This window comes from Dreissena polymorpha, chromosome 2 (genome assembly GCF_020536995.1).
Source record: "Dreissena polymorpha isolate Duluth1 chromosome 2, UMN_Dpol_1.0, whole genome shotgun sequence".
NCBI classification, from domain to species: Eukaryota; Metazoa; Mollusca; class Bivalvia; order Myida; family Dreissenidae; genus Dreissena; species Dreissena polymorpha.
In genome coordinates, this window is record NC_068356.1 from 10,433,198 (window position 1) to 10,447,468 (window position 14,271).

A 14,271-nucleotide genomic window follows, 5' to 3' on the forward strand; every position below is an offset into this window, starting at 1 on the left:
CTTGATATCAGCACCTCGATTATCACATGCGACACACAATACTACTGTGGTTGTTATTTATATCAAGGAGCATTAAAATACGACCATGTATAGCGACGCTATATGGTGGACAAAAACCACTTTGATGATGACATTTAATTTTACATCGATTTTTGTCAAAGTTCAAAAGCAACGTTTATCTGTATCATCATGCGTCTTTCACGAGACATATTATTCACTTGTGGGTATTACTCTCGCCAAGTATTATTAAAATCCCGACCATGTATGGTGTTGTTATTTTGCGGACATGAACCCCGGTGTTGATTCGGACTTATTAGTTATGTTTGTCACAGTGCAAAAACACCATTGGACCTTGATCTTCAGGACTTGACAGAACAGAACAGTTTATTGAGTAAATCAAGGCCTCCGTCCCATAATACATAGGATAATGGCATAATGCAATACAATTTAAGAGTTGTGCCCATGATATATAACACAATAACATCAAAATTAATTATACAGTTTCAAAAGTTGTGTAATTTTAAATTTCATAAGTCGGATGGCAGGCTTGTCGGATCTCCTAAGACATAAGACCCGTTTTCGCATAAATAAAGAAAGGCTTGATAACAATTACAAAGATTATGAAATTAAGAGAACAAGTTGGAACTCGGAAGTCCTAAGACATAAGACCCGTTTTCGCAATACTTGGCTCAGTTTTAAAAGCACGTCCAATAACATGACAACAGTATTGGTATAAATGAAAAAGAAATGTCTTGATAACAATTACAAAGATTATGAAAAATAAGAGAACAAGTTGGAACTCGGAACTCCTAAGACATAAGACCCGTTTTCGCAATACTTGGCTCAGTTTTAAAAGCACGTCCAATAACATGACAACAGTATTGGTATAAATGAAAAAGAAATGTCTTGATAACAATTACAAAGATTATGAAATAAAAGAAGACATCAGCATTACGAGTCTTTTACGCGACACATATTTAAATTGTGTATAGTGAAGTTATTTAGCGTTCACGAACAACTGAAAAACTTAGTATTTTATATTGTTTTTTGTGAAAGTTCAATAGCACCGTTTGAGCTTCACATCAGCATCTTGAGCCTTTTGCGCATCACATCATACTTGTGGCTATTAGTTATGAAAAGTATTATAAAAATCCAAACATGTTTAGCGAAGTTATTTAGTGGAAACAAAACACTGTGATGATCACAGTGTTACATTGTTTTTTTTTGTCAAAGTTCCAAAGCACCTTTTTACCTTGACCTTGACATCAGCATCTCGAGTCTTTTACGTGACATATCAAACGACATGTATTGTGTTTTTTTCTTATGCCAATTATCATTAAAATGGACCATGCACGGCAAAATTATTTATTGGACACCAAACACTGTCATAATTAGGTATTTACATTGATTATTGTCAAAGTTATATAGCACCGTTTGACCTTGACATCTGGCTGTTGAGTATTTCACATATACTCTTGTGGTTAATACTCATGCCAAGTAATATTTTAATCCGACCATACATAGCAAAATAATTGAGCGGACACGAAACCTTTGCATTTTTTAGAACATAGTTTATTAAACAATCCATCCAGAAGGCCAAAAGCCCAAGTGGACAAATCAAGCATACATGATACAGTGTTTACACAATACACAGTTTATGATTATACAAAATAAAGTCATGCAAAGAAATAAAATCGTTTGGTTACAACGGTGCATACATGAATTATTATACATTATGAGTTATTATATATTACACTAGAACATAAATAATTATCGAAAGTATACATGTAATTAAATATATCCTAAGTGCGTCAGAGTGTATGAGGCTAATAAACTCAATTTAATGCAATATACAAAATATACTGTAATTTACATTTATTAGGTCTCCATAAGCAAGATGTACTAATAAAAACACCTTGTACTAATCCGGATTAACATAGTCGGTTTTATTATGAATATTTGTATGTTACTAGTACATTTATATATACATCATATGTTTAAGGGTAATAGAACAGTTTGTGATAGTAACAGGCTTGTAAAAGACTTGTTGACAGATCTTCTAAAATAAAAGTCAATTAAAACACATGCATGTAATAATAGCATAAACGTCAGCCCTTACAGTCTACCTGTACGAAACGGAAATATAGGCAACCCAAAGGCTCTGGAAACAATGAACTTTGTTAAATGGATGTTATAAATCAGTTCAATTATCTAAATAAACAAACACAACAAAATGCACTGAAAAGACAACGTTTGATATTAATTTATATTTAATATCATTGTATAAACCCTATACAGGTCACCTACGAAATTAACATATACATGGTCCAAAAGTCATGTTGAATGCTATATAAACAATAGTATTTATCAGTACGTTTGATAAGTCTTACATATTGTTTATTGTTTATTGTTTACACACCCAGAAAGTCAAAAGCCCAAGTGGGCTAAGTAAGCATACAGTGTTTACAACATAAATAATACATGAATTTACAAAAAAGAAAAAGAAAAAAAATACGTTGCATTGCAACAATTCATACATGTTTAATTAACAAGGGCTGTTTGTAAAACATGCATGCCCCCCATATGGGCTCTACGTTGTAGTGACAGCCATTGTGTGAATATGTTTTTTGTCACTGTGACCTTGACCTTTGACCTAGTGACCTGAAAATCAATAGGGGTCATCTGCAAGTCCTGATCAATGTTCCTATCAAGTTTCATGATCCTAGGCTTAAGCGTTCTTCAGTTATCATCCCGAAACCATGTTACTATTTCGGGTCACCTTGACCTTTGACCTAGTGACCTGAAAATCAATAGGGGTCATCTGCGAGTCATGATCAATGTACCTATGAAGTTTCATGATCCTAGGCATAAGCGTTCTTGAGATATCATCCGGAAACCATTTTACTATTTCGGGTCACCATGACCTTGACCTTTGACCTAATGACCTCAAAATCAATAGGGTTCATCTGCAAGTCATGATCAATGTTTCTATGAAGTTTCATGATCCTAGGCCCAAGCGTTCTTGAGTTATCATCCGGAAACCACCTGGTGGACGGACCGACCGACAGAACGACCGACATGAGCAAAGCAATATACCCCCTCTTCTTCGAAGGGGGGCATAAATATAGGTATAATTATATTAATAACTATTGATAGTATATATGTAATTGAATAGGTCGTATTACATCATTTGTAATGGAGCTTAATTATGACAACAAAATATCAAATAAGCATATTGTACATATATTGGGTCTTCACACTTCACATGACAATTGTCATAATAATAACACGTTTTACTAACCCCGCGTAACAAATTTCTTTTTACGTGATAGCACACAGTATTTAACTAAATATCAATTATGCTTTTTTCATGCTTGTATCAATTTCATAAGAATTAGCCCTTGCTTGCTACCTATGCGAAACGAAAATATTGGCAGCTCAAAGGCTCTGCTCATAGAACAACATATTATTTAATTAAACTTATATTATGACATTATGACAAGGTGTCTGTAGTTAAACAAACACGAGAAACAAAATGTTTTAACTGGTTGCGTTTGATATTAAAAACAAGCATTTCATAAACCTTAAACAAACCACCTACGCAATCAAAAATGTAGATGGTCAAAAGGTCATGTAGTATGCTCTATGAAAATATAGATGGTACAAGTACAGTATTTAATGTGACATAATAGTTGTAAATCAGTGCATAACAGTTCTAAAAATGCAGTCATATTGTCGTAGAATACATCTAGGAACAGAAACGATACTATAATATAACCTTAATTAAAAAGATAATAATGGCAATTGATTAAATACATTCAAATACAGTTTTGACAGTCCATTGAAGGTGACCGTTAAAACACAAAGACAGATTAAAAAACACGTGAATAAAAACACGTTACATATGAGGTACTATACCAACTAGTCTCATTTATAAGACGCGCAAAGAATTTAGAGATACTTTTTATACGGGCTAAATTCTTTGGAACGTCTCATCGTTGAAGGACCTTTTTTTGTGGTGGAAACCAGAAAGTTTTAATTTTCATCAATTTGCGTAAAATTGCAAAATAACATTACCAACTCATTCAGTTTTAATTCAGAAGTTCATTTTTACATCAAATATCGTCGATTCGAAGTTAGAAAGGCATAAATTCTTCAGTTAAACTTCTGCTTAAATCGCAAAACAATCACTGACCTGTAGCCATGTCATGAAACTGATTTAAATATGAACCAATCAGAAGAAGGCATTACGGTGTAACATGTACGCGTAATTTTATTTAACATGATCTTTTAACACCGACTTTTACCTAACTAGATATAGTATGCTAATCTTTGTCGATTTAATAAGCATATGTTCAAAACAGATATGGTGCAGTTTCTATTCACTGTTCTAAGTTTCAGGAAGTGTTTATGCACGTCTTTTTCGCACCTCTGTCTGTGTTGTTTTATGTACTTACATTCTACGTTACAAAGGACGGTATACTGTACGATCTGTATCAATATTATTTATGTACAGTATAAAAATAAAAGATGTACTTTATTTCAGAACTTTTAAATTGTCAATTTAGAAAAAAAAACAGTACTAAATTAATCCAGAAAAGTATAACATCGGTTTACTATCTAACGCGCTGCAACACAACAGACGAACGCAAACTGTATTTTACGCTGTTTATTCTTCCACTTTAAACCAGATGCTTTACATCGAGGTCGTGTTATCGATTTATATCTACACAGCGAGCGAATCGAGAGATATTGAAAAATTGAATAGTGGTTGGATTTAAATTGCTCAGGCGTGCAAAATTCAAAGTGTCATTACATAATTTTTACGGAACATTATCGAGAAATGAATTATCTACACAGGTATGTAAATATTATTGAAATCCGTTGTTATTAAGTGTCTTAAATCGGGGCTTGAATGTTGCGCACAAAATCCTTGCGCAACAATATAGACAAAGAACAAAACATTCCCACCACATAATTGGTCTTTCACCCTTTGTACGCTCCAAATATTACCCATATAAAAGTAGCTTAATATTTAAGAGCGTCAAAAATTTGGACTACTATCCCAACAATTAATATGCAGTACATACTAAATGCAATTAAAGTTACAACAAGATATATACCGCACAAAACATTTCAGAATAAATCAAATTGATGACACATATGTATTATGCGTTCGAACCTTAAAAGAGTGATAAATATAACAGCTAAATTTTCTTATTAATAGTTAATTCTTTGATGTTATTAGCTCGATAAATTTGTACATGTTTGGTCGTTGTCTGTAATACAATGGAATATATTTTGATCTCAGTTCAGTATATATTGTGCATTCAAGAATAAAATGAAACTCATCTTCGAGTTTATTACAAACAGTACACTTTCTTTGATCTAATGGAATTGGTGTAGGTCTAGCCCATCTGCCTGTCTCGATATTTAATCTATGTGATGACATATGTAATTTTGATAAATTTACTCGAAACTTGTTGACATTGCATATATTCAGGTACGGTTGAAATTGAAAAACTGCGATATGTTTATAAAAATATAAACATCTGACATCTGCCAATATAATAAACAGTTTTTCCCTTGGAAAATTTGGTTAACAATAGACATTCGAATGAACTAAATAAAGAACTTACATTTATCAAGTGCTACAATAAATAGAAAATTATTCAAATATGACATTTCTGTGTGTTATATACCTCAGTATAGACTGCCTTTTCTAAATGAACCAATAAGCAATCGTGAGGCAAAACAAAGCTATAATAGTGATTTAAAAGTGAGTACCGTGATATTACTAAGACACAAACATATGTATTGCGTGACCTGATATATATTTGTTGTTATTAAAGTTTCGCTCTCAGAAGACAGAAAACAATGATTTTTTTCATATTTGGTCTTTGTCTGAAATGCAAGATAAGAATTTATAATGTTGATCTAATTGTCAGCATCACAAAATGTTGCCTATTTTAAAACAAAACAATAGACATTCAATTGAACTATATAAAACAACTTACAATTATCAAATGCTACATTCATAGCAAAACATAAAACTTAATCGTAACAACTTATTAATATGGGATTTACAATTAATATTTAACTAAAACAAGCCGTCAGAGACGGGTGAAGCTCCCCAAAGTTTTTTTTGTCACAATATTGCACTATATATTCAGATAAAAGGAAACATCTTGAGGGGCATAACTTTGGACAAAATAATACGATGGATGGTTTAGCATCTTAACAATTTCAAAGGGCCATAAGTCTCTAAAGAAATCATCTTACCAGAACCCACAAATAACACGCGCATCTCTTCAAGGCAGTTAAGCTTTCCATAAAACTTCATTGAATTCAAGTCATTAGTTGGGGATAAATAGCCCGGACAAGAATTGCACTATATGTACAGTATATTGAAAATTTCAAAGGGCCATAACTCTGTGAAAAATCATCCGACCATAACTTGCTGATAATATGCACATGTCCTGTTGGTAGTGAAGCTTCCCATAAAGTTTCATTCAATTGCAGACATTAGTTGCTGAGAAATAGCCCGAACAAGAATGCACAATATTTACAGTTAATGGAAAATTTCAATGGGCCATAACTCTGTGAAAAATCATCCGACCAAAACTGGCTGATAACATGCACATCTCCTGTTGGAAGTGAAGCTTCCCATAAAGTTTCATTGAATTCCCGTAACAAGTTGCTGAGAAAAAGCTCAGACAAGAATTTTTTGGAGGAGCATAAAATGATTCAATTATGAAATTTCTGTGTGTTATATACCTCATTATAAGTTTCCTATTTTAAAACAAATCAATAGGCAACCGTGAGGCAAACACGAAGGTATTATATAATAACAACATATTTTTTTATTGAAGTTTCTCTCTGTGAGGACAACAGACTATGAATTATTGCATATGGTTTCTTATTCTGATTTTTTTTATCCCTGAATTATTAAAAAAAAACACATTTAGTTCTGATCACCTTTGAATAAGATGCATTTTTAATTTGAGAAGACATGGTTCGCACAATTACAGGGCAACTTTTTAACAAATGCAAAGCACAAGATACACGTCGTTATAAACTTTTGTGTTTAAATTGTACAGTCTGGTCAAACTTTATGTTCAAATAATTATTTTATCAATTTTATAAGTCTAAACTAGTTTTTTTGTCATAAAAGCAAATGTAAAGAATGCTACATTAATTTGTAATGCAATGAAGACTAGTTTTCTTATGATATATCACATATACCTAAAGCTACCGTATAGGGAGAAATAATTACTTTTGACAACTTTCAAATTCGAATAAATGACAATCTAATGTTATTAAACAATGTTTCTGAAACAAGTTATGTATTAATTTTAAAACAATTTGCGAAGAGATGTCATATTTATTCATCAATTTTACCAAAAAAAAAAGAATACCTTGACCTTACACAACTCAAAGTGTGTAGCTCCATGAGATACACATGCATGCTATATATGAAGTTGCTACCTTTAATATTGCAAAAGTTATTGCAAATGTTAAGGTTTGCACAAACAAACAAACCAACAGACAGGGCATTATGTAAACTACCTCATTAAATTAATTGTATTTTTTTAAAGAAAAAAATTGCTTCCAATGCTGGATGCATATTTCCTCATCAACTGTGTCCGCTTTGACTCACCTGAAAAATATATAAAGATGCATTTTAAATATTGGATCTGTCATCTTTACACATATACCCTGGGCTGGTTTTCTAAAAGTTTCTAAGATAATTCTTAAACAAATTGTTCTAAGATGAAAAGTTTTGATTAACTCTTCTTTTCATGAATCTTCAACACAATATGCAATTCAAAATCCATGCATATTTGTATGATTGTTTCAATGTAAAAACCCACTTATTTTCATGGATAATGATTGTTTCTCTATTTGCATTATATTTACGTTAACCCACCCCAACCAAAGTTAATGTATAAAAAGATGATTGTCTTAAAGAATCAATTTTATATTTACACAGAAATAAATCAATTTCTCAAGCAATCGTACTTTGAAATGCATACCAAGAGCAATTATTTCAAATGAGTATAAAAAGTATACAAAGGTGAATCTTCAGCTGCCCCAGCAGCACAGCTTTGCCATCTTCAATCATGCCTGGTGCTTAGCCGCTTACTTTACAAGTGAACAACTGCCGAAAAGCACAGCACAGCACGAAACAACACACAAAACAAATTACATTGATAAAGACTTATCACCAAACAATATTTGTCTCCTACTGGCTCTACCATTGTCAGATTTATTTATATATTTGTTGCCATAGCAAACATAATTTTTGACGTAGGAACAAAATTAAATGACATGCATAATGTCCATATTGCCGTCTATACATGTTTCAAGTTCCACGAAAAAATATTAAGAACTTTTTAAGCTATCACAGGATCCAGAAAAGTGTGACAGACCGACTGACAGACAGCGCAAACCATAGGTCCCTTCCGGTGAAACCGGTAGGGGACAATAAAGCTGGGGTCACTGCCTTGGAAGGTTCAATACTAGGCATTATGGGGTTAAAACGGTTTTGAGGGATCCCAAACCTTTGTTTTTGCCCAGCAATACTCAAAACACACATAATTGTAAATAACATTAGCCTCATAGGATTGTAACACAAACTAAACGGCAATAAAAGAGAACTTATTAAATGTTTCATTAAATTCAATAACAGCATAATTACTACAAGGTTAGAAGCAACCAAAGCAATAGAAATTAATTTAAATTTTCTAAGGCGCGATGCAATGAACGAGCTAACAAGTATCAATAACCTCTCTTCTTTCTAAAAATACAGTTAAAAAAATAACATCATATAGTTAATTATTCAGAGCATCGTCTAATTAGGGTTTACGCAAATCCTTCCTTTGTAAGTGTACAATGTGTTAAAGACAAGCATTTGAGTAACAAATCTTAACATACATGCATATAGTAATCACTATTTAAATGTATCCAGCCATTCCTCTAAAAACAGCAAAATAACTTACCAAACGTGCAATGGTGGCTAATGCATATTTAATGTATTTTGATGATTTGTTTTTTAGTTGAACTGATAGACTATGTTAAATCAAAGTGTACATGTAATGGTAATTTATCTTACTTATTTCGCAGGCAGTTTTTAAAGCCTTTAATGCAGATTGTCCAACGACACAACTGCATTCGGTATGGGCTTCTTGGTAGCTGCATTTAGTAAAGGCTTGAAAAATGCCTACCAAGGCTTCAGGAAGCAGCACTTCTGTGATAAATTCGTCGTGCATGCTAAACAGAAAACAAAACAGACATGCTTTTTATTCCACTTCAACATTTACATAGTTAACTAACATTATGTTCTAAGCATTGCACATTTTGCCACACGCAAACTGGAAACTGGTAAAACAAGAGCTGAAAGAGGACAGCACACTCAACCATTCGAGTGCTTGACAGTATAACGCAAGCCATCATTGGAAATTGTTCAGATTATTCAATTAGGTCAAGGTAATAGTTCAGGTATATTTTACACAATTTATTGAACATTTGTAAAGACATAAAACAAATTAATAAGATTTTATTTCAAGTTTGAAAGCAATAGCTTGGGTGGGAAGTTTGGACGGTCCTGCTAATATAAAGTAAATAAATATATTTTTTAACCATATTTCAAAGAAAAAAATCTTTTTGGATTGGGAATGGGGGCAGGGATTCTGGGTTGGGGCGTGGGGTATTGTTTGGGTAGAATCCATTGTTGTATTCAGGTAAGTGTTGTTCGGTCAAAGTATTAATAAAATCTGATCATAAATAAAAAAGTTATGGCAATTTAACTAAAATTAATTCTTTTGACCTTGAGAATCAAGGTCATTCATAGGTCAAGGTCTAATTGAACTTGCCAGGTACATCACTCTCATAATAATAATAAAATATTTGAAGTTTGAAAGGAATAGCTTTGATACTTTAGAAGTCAAGTTGATGTAAACACAAAATTCAACAAAATATTGTTTCTAAGACAAAAAGAGGCCATAATTCTTAAAAAATGCATGAAACAGTTGTCTGCTCTTGTTTATAGATATGAGTCATGTTGGTTACAAAGTTTGCAAAATATGCAAGCAATATGTCAAGGGACATGGGAAATATTTGGGATAGTACGCAAACATTTGCACGCTCACGCTAACACTCATGTCGACACCGGGATGAGTAGGATAGCTCAACTATATATATTTCATATATATAGGTCGAGCTATAAATGAAAGAAATTAAATTAACTAGGATCACATTCATTGCCTTTTAAGCTAAGATCATGCATACCAATGTACATATTTTATAAGGCAAAGAGAAGACACATAAGGTTAACCATAGTCGTAAGCTCACATCAGGGACATATTTTGCATGTCAGTATCTATGTTGACACTGCTGTAGTAATTGCTGCTGTACAATATGTATTAATCACAGCTTTTGCATTTACTTTTGAAGAAGGGCATGGATCGTATGACAGTGTGTGGTTACAAAAATGTTGTGGACATTTTTTAATTTCTTAAGTAACACAAAGTATCTGAATAAGCAAAGATAAATGTTTTTATTATATATTATTATACATATATTATATTTAACCCTTTGCATGCTGGAAAATTTGTCGTCTGCTAAAATGTCGTCTGCTGAATTTCTAAAATTAGCATTTTCTTCGATTTTTTCAAAGAATATTATCAGAAAAGCAAACAGTTTGGATCCTGGTGAGACGCCACGTCTCATCTGGATCCAAACTGTTTGCAAAGGCCTTCAAAATTCTGTTCCCGCACTGAAAGGGTTAAGATACATTGACGGATATTGTGTAAAAATTGTTAGTGATGAAAACAATACATCTTTCTTAATAGGTAACTGTATCTGTAGACAAAAACAAAAAATACAATTTTTGTGGAAACTTACTATTTATCCTTTGCAAGATAAGCTTTGAGGTTGGGATCTTTAACCCCCCGCAACTGTTTTACAACAGAATAGTATGGATCACTGAAATTAAAAGAGAAGTAACTGTGATTTGATTTTATTAAAAACAAATTTATGTAACTATGTAGGTTTGAACATAGACAAGTAACTGTTGCCCACAAACATATAAACTGCATTCTTTGCAAGTGATGACATATTTAAAGTTAATAGTTATAAATGCCAATTTAGAGAATGTGGAGTGGTTATTATGCCCCCCCACTATATTGTTTTTGCCCTGTCTGTTGGTCCGTCTGTTGGTTTGTTTGTTGGTTTGATTGTATGTTGCGTCAAACTTTAAAATTTGCAATAACTTTTGCAATATTGAAGGTAGCAACTTGATATTTGGCACGTATGTGTATCTCATGGAGCTGCACATTTTGAATGGTGAAAGGTCAAAGTCAGGTCATCCTTCAATGTCAAACTGGTCAAATATATAGCTTCAAATCGGCGCAGTAGGGGAAATAGTGTTTCTGACAAACATATTTCTTGTTTTGTTTACCACCTAAATTAAAGTCAACTAGAAGAACAATATCATTGAGGTTCTGGGCTCTGAGTTTGATCATTACCTTTCGGATAGGTAGTCATGCAATCTCCAAAGTAACAGAAACAGTTAGGACATGCATTTGCATGAGTGCACATAACAATCTGTTCATTAACAGAGGCGAATGAGTTTGAAGCTAAAAAGTTTTTTGTAACTACTTCAACCGACAATCAGTAAAAATTTGTCACTGCATTACTGTCAATGATAGGATGTACAGCTATTACAGAACAAGTAATGCCCTTTCAGCAGGAGTATTAAAATCTTCAAACTGGTTCAATAATTTAAACAAAATCGTATCTATACATGCATGTATAGAATACGCTTTTATTTATTTTGAAATTATTTTACATTATTAAAATTGCTTACTCTTCATTCTGTTCCATCAGTTCGTCTTTAATGTAGTGTCTCACACACTCTATGGCCTTGAAAATGAAATGTTAAATACTCATAGACAGATTGTGATTAGGAATACAAGAATACTGGCATTTTATAATTGTTAATTATAATATTTAAATTTAAAATACTTGTGTTTTTGCTTGAAAGTGAAAATGTCCCAAAGACAAGGATGCTCCAGCATCACAAGTAATTTTAAAATCTAACTTATAAGGGCGATATCATTCAATGGACTTGAAACACTATGAAGCTAAGGAATTTACATATGATTGTCAAAGTTCAAAAGCACCTTTTGACGATGGCAAAAATATCAGCATCATGAATATTGCACGTGACATCATACTATTGTTGGTATTAATTTTTCCAAGAATCATTTAAATCAGTACATGTTTAGCAAAGTTATTGACTGGACATTGATTTTTGAAAAAGTTCCAAAGCACAGTTTGACCTTGACCTTCTCATCAGAATTTTGAGTCTTTCACACAACACATGTGTTTTTTACTCATGCCAAGTTTTATTAAAATCTGACAATATATAAAGGGGTTGAACAGACACGAAAACATTTGGGCCACTAATAAATTATGTATTTACCAGTCCTATATATCTGCTTATACACATAAAGCATAAAAACAATTCCTGGCACTTAATACATAAATTGAAAAAGTAAAACACAAAGTGTCCATTATGTTTGTCACTGACCTTGAAGTATACCACATGGCTGTTGCAACAAACATTGTCTTAATAAGAACATCATTGGTGCCAACTTATTTTGCATTCCAAAAAGTTTAAGCACAGTTATAAGCAACAAAAAAAGAAACATGCACATTTGTCGAAGTCTCCATAATAAAAGTTTCGATAAAGAGATTGCCCACCAGTAAATTGCATAAAAAATAACTTGCTTACCACACAGCTGAAGATGGCAAATCCAAACCCATTTTTCACTTGCCGGTTGCCTGCCATAAACTGGTTAGCAGAATTCATCCATGGAAGAGGGCTTAAATTGTTGGAAAATCAAACAATGATGAGAGGTCTATTGTAAAAACACTTTGATGCAAAAGATGTTCATTTTTATCTTTCAAAAGTTCCAAAACAATTTTAATCCGGCAGTGTGAAGGATGTTTGAACTCGTACTTTGATAATGTGTCAACAGGTAAATGTTCACAAGTATTAAAGATTACCTTGATGATCCTACATGGTTCAATATTATGCTGGCTCTGCTGATTCCTGCAGCCATCTCAAAAAAACAATCAGTATCATAACTTTCTTTCATCATTGAATATCATTCTTAAGTTAACAGAACTTCTCAACTTGAACCAATTGTGCCCAAGGTCAAGCCTGTTGCCCAATATGCATACTATATTTATTTATCAATTGAGGTTTTTATTGTCTTATAGCTGTCTAAAGCTTAAAAAATAAGCATCAAGTGTAGTTTGCGAATAAAACAAGTTTATATATTTATTTATCTATTACCTATATAATTGTGTGTGTTACATATAAAACTATTTTTATCAAAAATTAAGTGGGTCTGTTACTCACATTATCACAGGAGTCCTTCGCACAGATAAAAAAATGTGCCCTCACCCTGTTCCTCCTCATCTATAATAGTCTTAAATATAAACATAATCATTAAATTTAATGAAAAGATTGCCTTAACAATATTTAAGCTAATAGTATATTACAGTTATTTACACCACATCAAACGCTATTTGGAATAGAAAGAAAACTATTTTTACCTTGAAATGTTCTGGAATCTCAAATATCTTTTCCTGTGGAAGATCCTGCAAATGACAATATTGTTAATTGGAAGCCAAATAAAATGATAAGTTTGCTACAGAGCTATTTTATGCCCTTTTTCGAGGAGGCATACATTTGCACATGTTGGTCGGTTGGTTGTTACTTCGTAAAGAAGGATACATAAATTTACCTCTGACATAAGTTTTACAGATTGGTTATCGCTTTCTTATAAGATCCATATTGTTTTTGGCGTTGGTACCTTGAAGTGATATCTTGAGTTCTGTATCTCCCTCATTCTTTATATTTGGTCTAGGTAAGGTGTTACTTACAACTAGAGGAAAACACTCATGTTTTTTTAATCGATACCTAAATGGTCAAGGTCACGTTTAAATTTTCTTAATTTGATCTCCTTGTGGGAGTGCTGTTGTAAGTTCTGCATGTCCCTCAGTCTTCATTTATAAGAATTTTTTTTGCCCACCAGTAAACGAAGACCTGTATTGATTTTGTCATTTATACTAAAAAGACACAATTTCTGACCAAATTTGGTGAAGATCATATGTAAACTTCTTCAATTAGATAACGGACACCATGCTAAACCCTTGAAATGCGCTATGTGACCCCGTGACCCAGTTTTTGACCCG